Here is a 15,812-nt window from a genome sequence, read left to right as displayed (position 1 = left end):
CACTTAGACAAGTATATTAGTACACAAAACCAATGTACTAAAGCTTAGAAACATACCTTTACTCTTGATTTGCAATTTGTCCATCCATGGGCATAGATTCACATTTAATCACTTGTGTTGGCACTCAATCACCAAAATACTTAGAAATGGCCCAAGGGCACATTTCCCTTTCAATCTCCCCCCTTTTTGGTGATTTATGCCAACACAACATAAAGCAACTAGAACAAGTGCAATATCACTTCAAATAAAAACTCAAATTTATTTTGATTCAATTTGGCATATATGGATCATCCTTTGCCACCACTTGGTTTGTTTTTGCAAATCAAACTCAAAAACCTATCTCTAAGTCAAATCCACTTGTAGAGACATAAGGAGAGGTTTTCCAAAGAAAAATTGATTCAAGATTCCAAAAACTCCCCCTTTTTCCCATAATCAACACTTCTCCCCACAAGAGGCCAACTTTTGACAAAAGAGACAATGCAAGAGTTTTGACAAAACAAAAAAAGCTCTATTCTACTATTTTCAAAATCTCTCAAGTGGTAGCTGATCCATTTATCGCTTTGGCCTTTATTTTCTCCCCCTTTGGCATCAAGCACCAAAACGGGATCAATCTTGGCCCTTTAACCCCATTGCCTCACCAAATTCTTCAATTAAGAGCAAATAGGCAATAAGAGTTTAAAGATGAACTTGGAATAAGTTACCCTCTCATCGGAGTGCAGTGGAAGTCTTTCATGGTCCAAGTCCACCTTTTTCCCTTTCAATCCTCCTTCGAGACTAAATCATCAAACTCAAGCACATGGTTAGTCTCCAAGGGTCAAGTTGTAACACATCTCCCCCTAAACATGTGCATCACTGTGCAACAGACTTGTGAGGTCCAGGGAGTGTTTGTACAACTTGAGCACCATAATAAGCAACAAAATGCAAATAGGAACATGATCAAAAGCATAAATACATGTATGCTACAATTCAATCCAAGTTCCGCGAATCTAAGACATTTAGCTCACTACACAGCCTGCAAAAGGTCTTCTCATCTAGAGGCTTAGTAAAGATATCGGCTAGCTGGTTCTCGGTGCTAACATGAAACACTTTGATATCTCCCTTTTGCTGGTGGTCTCTCAAAAAGTGATGCCGGATGTCTATGTGCTTTGTGCGGCTGTGCTCAACAGGATTTTCCGCCATGCGGATAGCACTCTCATTATCACATAGGAGTGGGACTTTGCTCAGATTGTAGCCAAAGTCCCTGAGGGTTTGCCTCATCCAAAGTAGTTGCGCGCAACACTGTCCTGCGGCAACATACTCGGCCTCAGCGGTGGATAGGGCAACAGAGGTTTGTTTCTTAGAGTTCCACGACACCAGGGACCTTCCTAAGAATTGGCACGTCCCTGATGTACTCTTCCTATCGACCTTACATCCAGCATAGTCGGAGTCTGAGTATCCAACCAAGTCAAAGGTAGACCCCTTTGGATACCAGAGCCCGAAGCAAGGCGTAGCAACCAAATATCTAAGAATTCGCTTCACCGCCACTAAGTGACACTCCTTAGGATCGGATTGAAATCTAGCACACATGCATACGCTAAGCATAATATCCGGTCTACTAGCACATAAATAAAGTAGAGATCCTATCATTGACCGGTATGCTTTTTGATCAACGGACTTACCTCCTTTGTTGAGGTCGGTGTGTCCGTCGGTCCCCATCGGAGTCTTTGCGGGCTTGGCGTCCTTCATCCCAAACCGCTTTAGCAGATCTTGCGTGTACTTCGTTTGGGAGATGAAGGTGCCATCTTTGAGTTGCTTCACTTGGAACCCAAGGAAGTAGTTCAACTCGCCCATCATTGACATCTCGAATTTCTGCGTCATCACCCTGCTAAACTCTTCACAAGACTTTTGGTTAGTAGAACCAAATATTATGTCATCGACATAAATTTGGCACACAAACAAATCACCATCACATGTCTTAGTAAAAAGAGTTGGATCGGCTTTCCCAACCTTGAAAGCATTAACAATTAGAAAGTCTCTAAGGCATTCATACCATGCTCTTGGGGCTTGCTTAAGTCCATAGAGCGCCTTAGAGAGCTTACACACATGGTCGGGGTACCGTTCATCCTCGAAGCCAGGGGTTGCTCCACGTACACCTCCTCCTTGATTGGCCCGTTGAGGAAAGCGCTCTTCACATCCATTTGGTACAACCTGAAAGAATGGTGAGCGGCATATGCTAGCAAGATACGAATTGATTCTAGCCTAGCCACAGGAGCAAAAGTCTCCTCGAAATCCAAACCTGCGACTTGGGCATAACCTTTTGCTACAAGTCGAGCCTTGTTCCTCGTCACCACCCCGTGCTCGTCCTGTTTGTTGCGGAACACCCACTTGGTTCCCACAACATTTTGCTTCGGACGAGGCACCAGTGTCCAAACTTCATTGCGCTTGAAGTTGTTGAGCTCTTCCTGCATGGCCAACACCCAGTCTGGATCTAGCAAGGCCTCCTCTACCCTGAAAGGTTCAATAGAAGAGACAAAGGAGTAATGCTCACAAAAATTAACTAATCGAGATCGAGTAGTTACTCCCTTGCTAATATCACCCAGAATTTGGTCGACGGGATGATCCCTTTGAATCATCGCTCGAACTTGGGTTGGAGGTGCCGGTTGTGCTTCTTCCTCCATCACATGATCATCTTGTGCTCCCCCTTGATCACACTCCTCTTGATGAACCTGTTCATTGTTTTGAGTTGGGGAGTGCACCATTGTTGAGGAAGAAGGTTGATCTTGCTCCAATTGTTCCTGTGGTCGCACATCACCAATCGCCATGGTGCGCATAGCGGCCGTTGGAACGTCTTCTTCATCTATATCATCAAGATCAACAACTTGTTCTCTTGGAGAGCCATTAGTCTCATCAAATACAACGTCGCTAGAGACTTCAACCAAACCCGATGATTTGTTGAAGACTCTATACGCCTTTGTATTTGAGTCATAACCTAACAAAAACCCTTCTACAGCTTTGGGAGCAAACTTAGAATTTCTACCCTTCTTTACTAGAATGTAGCACTTGCTCCCAAATACACGAAAGTAAGATACATTGGGTTTGTTACCGGTTAGTAGCTCATACGAAGTCTTCTTGAGGAGGCGATGAAGATAGACCCTGTTGATGGCGTGGCAAGCCGTGTTCACGGCTTCCGACCAAAAACACACGGGGGTCTTGAATTCTCCAAGCATCGTCCTTGCCATATCGATTAGCGTCCTGTTCTTCCTCTCTACCACACCATTTTGCTGTGGTGTGTAGGGAGCGGAGAACTCATGCTTGATCCCTTCCTCCTCAAGGAACTCCTCCACTTGAAGGTTCTTGAACTCGGACCCGTTGTCGCTCCTTATCTTCTTCACTTTGAGCTCAAACTCATTTTGAGCTCTCCTGAGGAAGCGCTTGAGGGTCCCTTGGGTTTCAGACTTATCCTGCAAAAAGAACACCCAAGTGAAGCGGGAAAAGTCATCAACAATAACTAGACCATACTTACTTCCTCCTATGCTCAGATAGGCGACGGGTCCGAAGAGGTCCATATGCAGCAGCTCCAGGGGTCTTGAAGTGGTCATCACATTCTTGCTGTGATGCGCTCCTCCCACTTGTTTACCTGCTTGGCAAGCTGCACAAGGTCTATCTTTTTCGAATTGCACGTTAGTCAAACCTATCACGTGTTCTCCCTTTAGAAGCTTGTGAAGGTTCTTCATCCCCACATGTGCTAAGCGGCGATGCCACAGCCAGCCCATGCTAGTCTTAGCTATTAAGCATGCATCTAGACCGGCCTCTTCTTTTGCAAAATCAACTAAATAAAGTTTGCCGTCTAATACACCCTTAAAAGCTAGTGAACCATCACTTCTTCTAAAGACAGACACATCTACATTTGTAAATAGACAGTTATACCCCATGTTGCATAATTGACTAACAGATAGCAAATTATATCCAAGAGACTCTACTAAAAACACATTAGAGATAGAGTGCTCATTAGAAATTGCAATTTTACCTAACCCTTTTACCTTGCCTTGATTCCCATCACCGAATATAATTGAATCTTGGGAATCCTTATTCTTGACGTAGGAGGTGAACATCTTCTTCTCCCCCGTCATATGGTTTGTGCATCCGCTGTCGATAATCCAGCTTGAACCCCCGGATGCATAAACCTGCAAGGCAAATTTAGGCTAGGTACTTAGGTACCCAACTCTTGTTGGGTCCTACAAGGTTAGTCACAATTTCCTTAGGGATCCAAATGCAAGTTTTATCGCCCTTGCATTTTGCCCCTAACTTCCTAGCAATCACCTTTCTATCCTTTCTACAAATTGCAAAGGAAGCATTCAAAGCATGATATATTGTAGAAGGTTCATTTACTTTCCTAGGAACATTAACAACATTTCTCCTAGGCATATTATGAACAGCATTTCTCCTACCAATATTTCTATCATGCACATACGAAGAGCTAGAGGCAAACATGGCATGAGAATCAAAGGCATTATATGCATTACAACTCCTATAAGCATTTCTAGGTTGTCTTCTATCATAGTACATAAAGGCATGGTTCTTTTGCACACTACTAGCCATAGGGGCCTTCCCTTTCTCCTTGGCGGAGATGGGAGCCTTATGGCTTGTCAAGTTCTTGGCTTCCCTTTTGTAGCCAAGTCCATCCTTAATTGAGGGATGTCTACCAATCGAATAGGCATCCCTTGCAAATTTTAATTTATCAAATTCGCTTTTGCTAGTCTTAAGTTGGGCATTAAGACTAGCCACTTCATCATTCAATTTAGAAATTGAAACTAGGTGTTCACTACAAGCATCAACATTAAAATCTTTACACCTAGTGCAAACCATAACATGTTCTACACAAGAGTTAGATTTACTAACCACTTCTAGTTTAGCATTTAAATCATTATTAACACCTTTTAAAGTAGCAATGGTTTCATGACAAGAAGATAATTCACTAGAAAGCACTTCATTTCTTTTAACTTCTAAAGCATAAGATTTTTGAGCCTCTACAAATTTGTCATGCTCTTCATATAAAAGATCCTCTTGTTTTTCTAAGAGTCTATCCTTTTCATTCAAGGCATCAATCAATTCATTAATCTTATCTACTTTAGTTCTATCCATTCCCTTGAACAAACTAGAGTAATCTATTTCTTCATCACTAGACTCATCATCACTAGAAGAATCATAAGTGACATTGTTTTGATTATTTACCTTCTTCTCCCTTGCCATAAGGCATGTGTGACGCTCGTTGGGGAAGAGAGATGACTTGTTGAAGGCAGTGGCGGCGAGTCCTTCATTGTCGGAGTCGGAGGAGGAGCAATCCGAATCCCACTCCTTTCCGATATGTGCCTCGCCCTTGGCCTTCTTGTAATGCTTCTTCCTTTCTCTCTTGCTCCCGTGTTCCTGGTCATTATCATTGTCGAGACAGTTAGCAATAAAATGACCAAGCTTACTGCATTTGAAGCATGATCGCTTTCCCTTGGTCTTAGTCTTGCTTGGCTGTCCCTTTCGACCCTTTAGCGCCGTCTTGAATCTTTTGATGATGAGGGCCATCTCTTCATTATTAAGACCGGCCGCCTCAATTTGCGCCACCTTGCTGGGTAGCGCCTCCTTGCTCCTTGTTGCCTTGAGAGCAATGGGTTGAGGCTCGTTGATCGGACCATTCAAGGCGTCGTCCACGTACCTTGCCTCCTTGATCATCATTCGCCCACTAACGAATTTCCCAAGAACTTCTTCGGGCGACATCTTGGTGTACCTGGGATTTTCACGTATATTGTTCACCAAATGAGGATCAAGAATGGTAAATGACCTTAGCATTAGACGGACGACGTCGTGGTCCGTCCATCGCGTGCTCCCGTAGCTCCTTATTTTGTTGATAAGGGTCTTGAGCCGGTTGTATGTTTGCGTCGGCTCCTCCCCCCTTATCATCGCGAACCGTCCAAGTTCGCCTTCCACCAACTCCATTTTGGTGAGCAAGGTGACATTGTTTCCCTCATGGGAGATCTTGAGGGTGTCCCAGATCTGCTTGGCATTGTCCAAGCCGCTCACCTTGTGATACTCGTCCCTGCACAAAGAGGCTAGCAATACAGTAGTAGCTTGTGCATTTCTATGAATCTGTTCATTAATAAACATAGGGCTATCCGAGCTATCAAATTTCATTCCACTTTCCACAATTTCCCAAATGCTTGGATGGAGAGAAAACAGGTGAGTACGCATTTTGTGGCTCCAAAATCCGTAATCCTCTCCATCAAAGTGAGGGGGCTTGCCAAGTGGAATGGGAAGCAATTGAGCATTTGAACTATGCGGGATGCGCGAATAATCGAAAGAAAAGTTTGAGTTAACCGTCTTTCGTTTATCGTAGTCGTCGTCGTCCTTTTGGGAGGAGGAAGATTCGTCGCTGTCATAGTAGACAATTTCCTTGATGCGCCTTGTCTTCTTCTTCCTCCCATCTTTTCTTTTGTGGCCCGAGCCCGAGTCGTTGGACTTGTCATCCCTTGGCTCGTTAACGAAGGACTCCTTTTCCTTGTCGTTGATCACTATCCCCTTGCCTTTAGGATCCATCTCTTCGGGCGGTTAGTCCCTTTCTTGAAGAGAACGGCTCCGATACCAATTGAGAGCACCTAGAGGGGGGGTGAATAGGTGATCCTGTGAAAACTTAAACTTATAGCCACAAAACTTGTTAAGTGTTAGCACAATGATTGCCAAGTGGCTAGAAAGGAGTCTCAACAAAACACAATACCACAAGAGATCAATCACAGAGATGACACAGTGGTTTATCCCGTGGTTCGGCCAAGACCAACGCTTGCCTACTCCATGTTGTGGCGTCCCAACGGACGAGGGTTGCAATCAACCCCTCTCAAGCGGTCCAAAGACCAACTTGAATACCACGGTGTTTTGCTTTGCCTTTCAATATCCCGTTTGCGAGGAATCTCCACAACTTGGAGCCTCTCGCCCTTAAACTTAAGATTCACAAAGAAATACGGAGTAATGGAGAAACTAGCAACGCACACAAGACTCAAAATCAGAGCAACAGCACGCACACAAGTCGCAACAAGAGCTCGCAACACAACTCAATGAGTTCACAACTCAACAAGAGTTCTAGATGCTATCACAATGAACCAAATGCGTGGAATCGATGTCTTGGTGCTTAGGAATGTTGTAGGAATGCTTGATGTTCTCCTCCATGCGCCTAGGGGTCCCTTTTATAGCCCCAAGGCAGCTAGGAGCCGTTGAGAACAAACCAGGAAGGCTGTCCTTGCCTTCTGTCGTCGGGCGCACCGGACAGTCCGGTGCACACCGGACACTGTCTGGTGCCCGATTTCCTTCCTTAAACAGCGCAGTCGACCGTTGCAGATCTGGGAGCCGTTGGCACACCGGACAGTCCGGTGCCCCCTTCCGACCGTTGGCCCGGCCACGTGTCGCGCGCAGATTCCGCGGCCGACCGTTGGCCCGGCCGACCGTTGGCTCACCGGACAGTCCGGTGCACACCGGACAGTCCGGTGCACACCGGACAGTCCGGTGAATGTTAGCCGTATGCCGTCGGCAAATTCCCGAGAGCGGCCTCTTCACGCCGAGTCAGCCTGGCGCACCGGACACTGTCCGGTGCACCACTGGACAGTCCGGTGCCCCAGACCAAAACAGCCTCTTGGCTGTACACAGCCAACTCTTCTCTTTTCTTCTTCTTTCTGTTTCTAACACTTAGACAAGTATATTAGTACACAAAACCAATGTACTAAAGCTTAGAAACATACCTTTACTCTTGATTTGCACTTTGTCCATCCATGGGCATAGATTCACATTTAATCACTTGTGTTGGCACTCAATCACCAAAATACTTAGAAATGGCCCAAGGGCACATTTCCCTTTCAGCGGGTATTTCCCCGGGCTCGGCACGTGGTCGGGGTGGTCAGCTTGGTCGAAGGTGATGGGCTTGTCGGACCAGTCTAGGTAGACTGGCGCCGCCACCTTCACCGAACAGACCTCCCGGCGCTCTTGCTTGCGATGCCGAGCCGAGGCATTCACCGCATGCCCACCGTAGATCATGAAGCAGTCGCGGACCTCGGGTAACTCCTCTGCTTGGTGATCTTCCTTCTTGTCGTCGTCGCGGGCCCTGCCACCCTCCGCGGGTGGCCCGGCCCTGTGGAAGTGGCGCCGAAGCATAACACACTCCTCAAGGGTGTGCTTGACGGGCTCCTGATGATAGGGGCACGGCTCCTTGAACATCTTGTCGAAGAGGTTGGGACCTCCGGGGGGCTTCCGAGGGTTCTTGTACTCGACGGCGGCGACAAGGTCCGCGTCAGCGGCGTCGCGTTTCGCTTGCGACTTCTTCTTGCCTTTCTTCTTGGCGCCGCGCGGAGTAGACGCCTCGGGAGCATCTTCCGATGGGCGGCCCTGGGGCTGCTTGTCCTTTCGGAAGATAGCCTCGACCGCCTCCTGGCCAGAGGCGAACTTGGTGGCGATGTCCATCAGCTCGCTCGCCGTGGTGGGGGTCTTGCGACCCAACTTACTCACCAGGTCGCGGCAGGTGGTGCCGGCAAGGAACGCGCCGATGACATCCGAGTCGGTGATGTTGGGCAGCTCGGTGCGCTGCTTCGAGAATCTCCGGATGTAGTCCCGGAGAGACTCTCCCGGCTGCTGCCGGCAGCTTCGGAGGTCCCAGGAATTCCCGGGGCGCACGTACGTGCCCTGGAAATTGCCGGCGAAGGCTTGGACCAGGTCATCCCAGTTGGAGATCTGCCCCGGAGGCAGATGCTCCAACCAGGCGCGAGCGGTGTCGGAGAGGAACAGGGGCAGGTTGCGGATGATGAGGTTGTCGTCGTCCGTTCCACCCAGTTGGCAGGCCAGGCGGTAGTCCGCGAGCCACAATTCCGGTCTCATTTCCCCTGAGTACTTTGTGATAGTGGTCAGGGGTCGGAACCGGGTCGGGAACGGTGCCCGTCGGATGGCCCGGCTGAAGGCCTGCGGACCGGGTGGTTCGGGCGAGGGACTCCGATCCTCCCCGCTGTCATAGCGTCCCCCACGCCTGGGGTGGTAACCTCGGCGCACCCTCTCATCGAGGTGGGCCCGACGGTCGCGATGATGGTGCTCGTTGCCGAGGTGGCCCGGGGCCGCAGGCGCGGTGTTGCGCGTGCGCCCGGTGTAGACCGAGGCTTCCCGCATGAATCGGGAAGTCGCGGCATGAGGTTCCGAGGGGTATCCCTGCCTTCGGGAGGCAGAGCTCTCGGCCCGTCGGACTGCAGCGCCTTCCAGGAGATTCTTGAGCTCTCCCTGGATTCGCCGACCCTCGGTGGTTGATGGCTCCGGCATCGCGCGGAGAAGCATCGCTGCTGCAGCCAGGTTCTGACCGACCCCACTGGATGCGGGTGGCGGCCTGACCCTAACGTCGTCGGCGACGCGGTGCTGGAGACCCTAGGGCAGGTGACGTATTTCTCCAGCCGGGGGTTGGCTCGCCCATGCCTGCCCGACGTCCCGGCGGATCGACTCAAGCGCTCCTGCTCCCTCGTCGAGCCTGGCCTGCGCCCCGCGGACTTGCTCGAGCTGTGGGTCATGACCCCCCGCCGGAACGGGGACCACAGCTAGCTCCCGCGGGATGTCAGCGCGAGGCACCGGCCTAGGGAGATCACCGTCCTTCGGCATGCCGAGATGATTGCCTTCGGAGGGATCCCCTAGATCGACGTGGAAACATTCGCGACTTGGGCCGCAGTCCTCGTCGTCGAGGCTGCGGCTACCGTCGGAACAGTCGGAGAGGCAGTAGTCACATGCGGTCATGAAGTCCCGCATGGCACTGGGGTTGCCAAATCCAGAGAAATCCCAACAGATGTTGGGGTCGTCATCTTCCTCGGACCTAGAGGGCCCGTAGGTCGAGACGTCCGTCACCGGTCCCAAGGCGACCGCATGCGAAACCCCAGAGGGTTTGATCTCGCCTCTACGAGAGCGCCCGCCAAAGCAAGGTCGCTAGGCGGGTTGAGGCTGAGTCCAAATGACGTAGGATGGGAATCGGTCGGTACCTTTCGGTCGACGAGCAGCGACATAGTCACGTCGGGGACTGATTGCACCGTCGTCTCAGGTACGAGGGCGACGTCCTGCAAGCTCTCCGCGAGCGCACTGGCGTCGTCCACTTGCTCGGGATTGGCGTGTCGTAGGGAGACGGCGCTCGCCTTCGTCTCAAACGCGAGGTCGACGCCCGACGCGCCCCCCGTTGGAGCGCTGGGGACGTCGACTCGCTCGACAGCCGACGAGGCGCAGCCTCCCGCTTGGCCTTGGTTGCCCCGCCTCCTCCTCCGTTGGCGGGGGAGAGGACGGGGTGAGCTCGAATGTTGTTCTTCCGCCACGTGGGGAAGACGTCGTCGATTCCGCCGCCGGCGGGCGGGCTGTCGGCCGCCATTGTCGTTGTCGCGCGGCGGTGGAAGGAGTATCATGTCGTAGCTGCCGTCGAAGGACATGAACTCAAGACTCCCGAAACGGAGCACCGTCCCGGGTCGGAGAGGTTGCTGGAGGCTGCCCATCTGGAGCTTGACGGGAAGCTGTTCGTCAACACGCAGCAGGCCCCTACCTGGCGTGCCAACTGTCGGCGTTTCGAGACCGGGGGGTCCCCAAGCCGACGAGTGAATGTCGCTGCGTGCCCCAGCCCAGATGGGTCGACGCGAGGCCGAGCGCGAAGGGGGGAAGTGAGGTGGCCGGAGATGGGCGTGAGAGAGGTGGAAATCCCACGGCCTTCATGTTCGTCCCGCGCCCAGGTCAGGTGCGCTTGCAGTAGGGGGTTACAAGCGTCCACGCGGGAGAGGGAAGCGAGCGGCCCCAAGAGAGCGCCTGCCCCGTCCTCGTCCCCGCGCGGCCAACCCTCTCTAAGAGGGCCCTGGTCCTTCCTTTTATAGGCGTAAGGAGAGGATCCAGGTGTACAATAGGGTGTAGCAGAGTGCTATGTGTCTAGTGGGGGAGAGCTAGCGCCCTAAGTACATGCCGATGTGGCAGCCGGAGAGATCTTGGCACCCAGCTGGTGTGATGTCGTGGCCGTCGGAGGAGCGACGGAGCCTGGCGGAGGGACAGCTGTCGGAGCGGTTGAGTCCTTGCTGACGTCCCCCTGCTTCCGTAAGAGAGCTGAGAGCCACCGTCGTCACAGAGCTTGCGGGGCGCCATCATTGCCTATCTGGCGGAGCTAGCCAGATGGGACACCGGTCTTGTTCTCTGCGGCCCGAGTCAGCTCGGGGTAGGGCGATGATGGTGCTTCCTGTTGACGTGGCTGGCCTGCGCCCTAGGTTGGGCGACGTGGAGGCTCCTCCGAAGCCGAGGTCGAGTCTGTCTTCCATGGCCGAGGCCGAGTCCGAGCCCCTGGGTCGGGCGTGGCGGAGGTCGTTCGGCAGAGGCCAGGGCGTAGTCCGAGCCCTGGGGTCGGGCGAAGCGGAGTTCGCCGTCTTCTGGGGCTGAGCCCGAGTCCGAGCCCTGGGGTCGGGTGGAGCGGAGTTCGTCGTCTTCCGGGACTTAGCCCGAGTCCGAGCCCTGGGTCGGGCGGAGCGGAGTTCGCCGTCTTCCGGGACTTAGCCCGAGTCCGAGCCCTGGGTCGGGCGGAGCGGAGTTCGTCGTCTTCCGGGACTTAGCCCGAGTCCGAGCCCTGGGTCGGGCGGAGCGGAGCTTCCTATGGTGCCTTTGACAGGGCCTGGCTGCCTGTCAGTCTCACTCTGTCAAGTGGCACTGCAGTCGGAGTGGCGCAGGCGGCGCTGTCCTTTTGTCAGGCTGGTCAGTGGAGCGGCGAAGTGACGGCGGTCACTTCGGCTCTGCCGGGGGGCGTGTGTCAGGATAAAGGTGTCGGGCCACCTTTGCGTTAAATGCTCCTGCGATTCGGTCGGTCGGTGCGGCGATTTAGTCAGGGTCGCTTCTTAGCGAAGGCAGGGCCTCACTACACCAAAATCATACACTTCCTACGGTTTTTTAACTTCCTACAGCTTTTATAACAAACCGTAGGAAATAAATAACTTCCGAGAGGCAACTGGTAGCTCTAGGAAATAAACGTAACTTTCTACGGTATTTTTATAAAAGCTGTAGGAAGTTAGCTTTCACATGCTGACCCGTGTGTTCGGTCAAGCGAGCCGCTAACTTCCTAGAGGCGGCCGTAGGAAGTTAGCATGAGTAGCTAACTTCCTACGACCTCTTCTAGAAAGTTAGCTTTTAGTTGCTGATCCGCAGGTGTGGTCAAACGAGCCGCTAACTTCCTACGGCCTCCTCTAGGAAGTTAGATTTTAGCTTTTGACCAGTCAAACAAAAAGCCTGCTCTAGGAAGTTATGTAACTTCCTATGGCTTTACTCTAGAAAGTTATATTTTTTATCTAAAACCCCTCTGCTCAATCTTATCCTCTTCTAGAGTCTTCCACCAGGACGAAGCAGCCGCCGCAGGCCCGCTCCCGCCCGCGCCTGACGGCACATCCGCCCCGGCCGCCTCCGACCCCGCCCCCGCCCCCGCCCCCGCCCGTCGGGGCCGCCACCGTCGACGTTCGTCGCGGCCGCCCCCGGCCCCGGCCCCGCCCGCCGTGCCCACCTCGCGGTCCGGCTGGCCTTGCCTCCTCCTCCTCGCTTCTCTCAGCCTCAGGCCAACACGCAGCCCAGGGCCGCCGTCGCCACGGAGGTGAGGTGGAAGGAGCGTAGGGCCTCCGCGCTTGGCTCGCTGCAGCGAGCCGCGGTCAGGCGCAACTGCACACGGGAGGACGCCGGCGTGGCGTGGGAGGAGGAGTTCGAGAGCGTCGTCACCCTCGCGGCGATGTCGGAGCGAGAGGGCGCCGCGTTCCACCCATGGGAGCTCGCCTTCTGCGTCATCAGCATGAGGTGCCTCTTCCTTTGATTCTCTTCTACTATCTGTGTTGTTCATAATCCTCATAACAATGCACTGAACTATATATATTGTACATCACTAGATGTTTTCGATCGATGTCCCCTGTTTGTTAGTTGCATCATTGCTCACTTGTTTGACTCTGTCCAATGTAAAATTTTGTGTTCAGAATATGGTCTTTTACCAGTTCCCACTCATGGTGTGTTTGAAAAAGGAAAGTTCTCTGTAGTTTTTGGATTCTAGCTGGATTTGGATCTAAATTCCTAACGATTTGAGTTCCTATTCCATGGTCTAAACATGCACTACATTTCTAAGTAAGCAATTCTGATATGGGTATCCTGTTTATCCATTTTCATTCTACTTTCCAGTTTTTTGTTCTTTGTTGTCCCTTTTGTGGTTGACACTGATGCGGGTGTAGTCCCACTTATCTATTCTGTTAAGTAATGTTTTCTAATTGCTTGAACTTTCCTGTGTCTGTGTAACATTCAGGTACTATATGTTTTAGTTCTCTTGTAAACTTGTAGGAGAAATAATCCGCTCACATTTCATTTCAATTGAAATGGAAAAAAACACGAGTTGATTCTGATGTCATATGGTCCATGATCAATCATAGGAACTAAATCTCTGTATCCATCTTCCTCTTAGTATGGACTAAGTTTACCTTCCTGACAATAACATATTACCTTGTGATGGTGAGTATTGAATAACGACGTACTAAATGAACAAGATAATTTCCTTGTCAAGTCAATCAGAACATTTTGTTTTTTATTTTAGCTTTGAAGATGTCATCCCTTGGCAACTTTGTGTATATTTCTTTTGAGCTGATTTCATCTTTTCAAGCAAGTCTCATCTTCCTTCTCCATATTTCTTCGGCATAGGATATTAACAAAGGCCCAAAGAACAAACCATCAATTCTGGGAACTGTTTCTCTCAATCTAGCAGATTATGCATTGACGGCTGGAGAGACAATTGAGATAATTCTTCCGTTGTCTATACCTGGTGGTGCACCTGAACGAGCCTCATCCCTTCATGTGAGTATACGAAGTGAACTAGAAGTTCTGGTTAACGGTTGTCCTTCAATTTGTTAGGAAAAAAACTTTTACTTAGATCACTATACCATGTGACCTTTGATCTTTTTTTTGCAGCTCACTCTGAGTATGGTTGAATTAAGAGCTTTTCAAGAAACATCTGATGCATCACAGCGATCTGCTGCAACCTTGCCATTGTCCCCATCACCTAGTGATTCTCTTCCTGGAGGAAAATATGAGGTTTTGGTTATTAAAGCAGGGTTGAGGAAGGTAAAAATTCTCACAGATCTGGTGTCGACACGAAGGCCTAAGAAGACTTGCCAGGGAGGTGGCGAAGATAAGTTCTGTGTTAACAGTGATAGTGTTGAATATCCATGCGATACTGAGTCTCTTGATGACGATCTAGATGACAGAGTTGAGGAAGATGAATTTGGAGATTCAACTATCAGGAAGTCTTTCAGTTATGGGTATCTGCAATCTGTCAACTATGTTGGTGGCCTAGTTTATGCCCATGCAAAGATTGATGGGGAGCATGAGGACTGGATATATTATAGTAACCGAAAAACTGATGTCGGTTTCCATGTAGAGAAAGTATTGCCATCAACCACAGAGAATGGTTGCTAACTGCTAAGCGCAGTATACTTCCTTGGAGAAAGAGGAAACTGAGTTTACGGTCGTTGAAGGCTAAAGGTGAACCTCTCTTGAAAAAGGCATATGGGGGAAGAGGGAGGTGATGATATTGACTAGGATCGACGCTTGCTAACATCATCTGATGAATCTGTTTCAGAGGTAAAATTTTCCTCCTATTTTTAGCATTATAAAACAAGTTATCAGTATATTTCAGGAATTTACTTCAGCTTCACTTTTTCCCTTTTTAATACATTTTTGGATTTCAGGGATCAAGAGGATATGGATTAGCAAATACTATGGTGTCAGAATTTGGTGATGACAATTTTGTCATTGAAAATTGGGAGTTGAAGGAGATAATTAGTTGTGATGGTCGTATGAAGCTTTCATCCCAGATGTTCTTTGCATCAATAGACCAGAGAAGTGAGCGAGCAGCTGGGGAGACTGCATGTACATCACTTGTAGCTATTATTGCAGACTGGTTCCAAGCAAATCAGAATATTATGCCTATCCAGTCACAGTTTGACAGCCTTATCCGTGAAGGATCACTAGAGTGGAGAAACCTTTGTGAGAACGAGACATATAGAAAGCGTTTTCCTGATAAGCACTTTGATCTTGAAACTGTCCTTCATACCAAAATTCACCCGCTGACAGTTTCCCCCAGCAATCTTTTATTTGATCTGTCTTATTATGACTATGGATGAGACTTTTGTGATATAATTGATGAGACTATGGATTTAAATATTGTTATGTGATTATGTGTGAGATGTTTTATGTGAAAATATGTTGTGCTATATAGTTGTTGATATATTTGTTATGTTGTGGAATGTGGTGTAAAATAAAAATAAACAACATTTGTAATGCTAGTCAAATTAACTTCCTAGAGGCTTATTGGGTTGTAGGAAGTTAGCTCGCTAACTTCCTAGGGGCTACAGTCAGCTGTAGGAAGTTAGTCAGCTGACGACGCTGACGGCGTGAAGCTACTAACTTTCGAGAACCTACTAACTTCCGAGAGCCTTCTTTGGCTGTAGGAAGTTAGCTAACTTCCTAGAGGGCTCTAGAAAGTTAAGCTAACTTCCGACAAAAAAATCCGAGAGCCAAACTTCTGACGGGATGGCTTAACTTCCGAGAGTTTAGCTAACTTCCTAGAGTTTAGGGCTAACTTCCTAGGGTTTAGACTCTAGGAAGTTTACTATTTTGGTGTAGTGCCTCGGGCGAGCCAGAGATGTGTCCGCCGTTGGAGGGGGGCCTCGGGCGAGACGGAAATCCTCCGGGGTCGGCTGCCCTTGTCCGAGGCTAGGCTCAGGCGAGGCATGATCGAGTCGCTCGAATGGACTGAT

The 15,812-nt window shown here is 50.0% G+C and overlaps 1 pseudogene across 1 annotated transcript; it reads left to right on the top strand.

Annotated features, from left to right (window-relative positions):
• The first annotated feature begins 12,364 nt into the window (after window positions 1–12,364).
• LOC103633353 (uncharacterized) lies at window positions 12,365–15,225 on the top strand (annotated as a pseudogene). The gene is made up of 4 exons (XR_004851590.1): window positions 12,365–12,813; window positions 13,696–13,848; window positions 13,963–14,634; window positions 14,742–15,225. The product of XR_004851590.1 is annotated as an uncharacterized protein (transcript).
• Window positions 15,226–15,812: the final 587 nt, after the last annotated feature.

This window comes from Zea mays, chromosome 7 (genome assembly GCF_902167145.1).
Source record: "Zea mays cultivar B73 chromosome 7, Zm-B73-REFERENCE-NAM-5.0, whole genome shotgun sequence".
Classification (NCBI taxonomy): Eukaryota; Viridiplantae; Streptophyta; class Magnoliopsida; order Poales; family Poaceae; genus Zea; species Zea mays.
The sequence above is the reverse complement of the archived record's forward strand: the minus strand, read 5'-3'. Positions and strand labels throughout refer to the sequence as shown.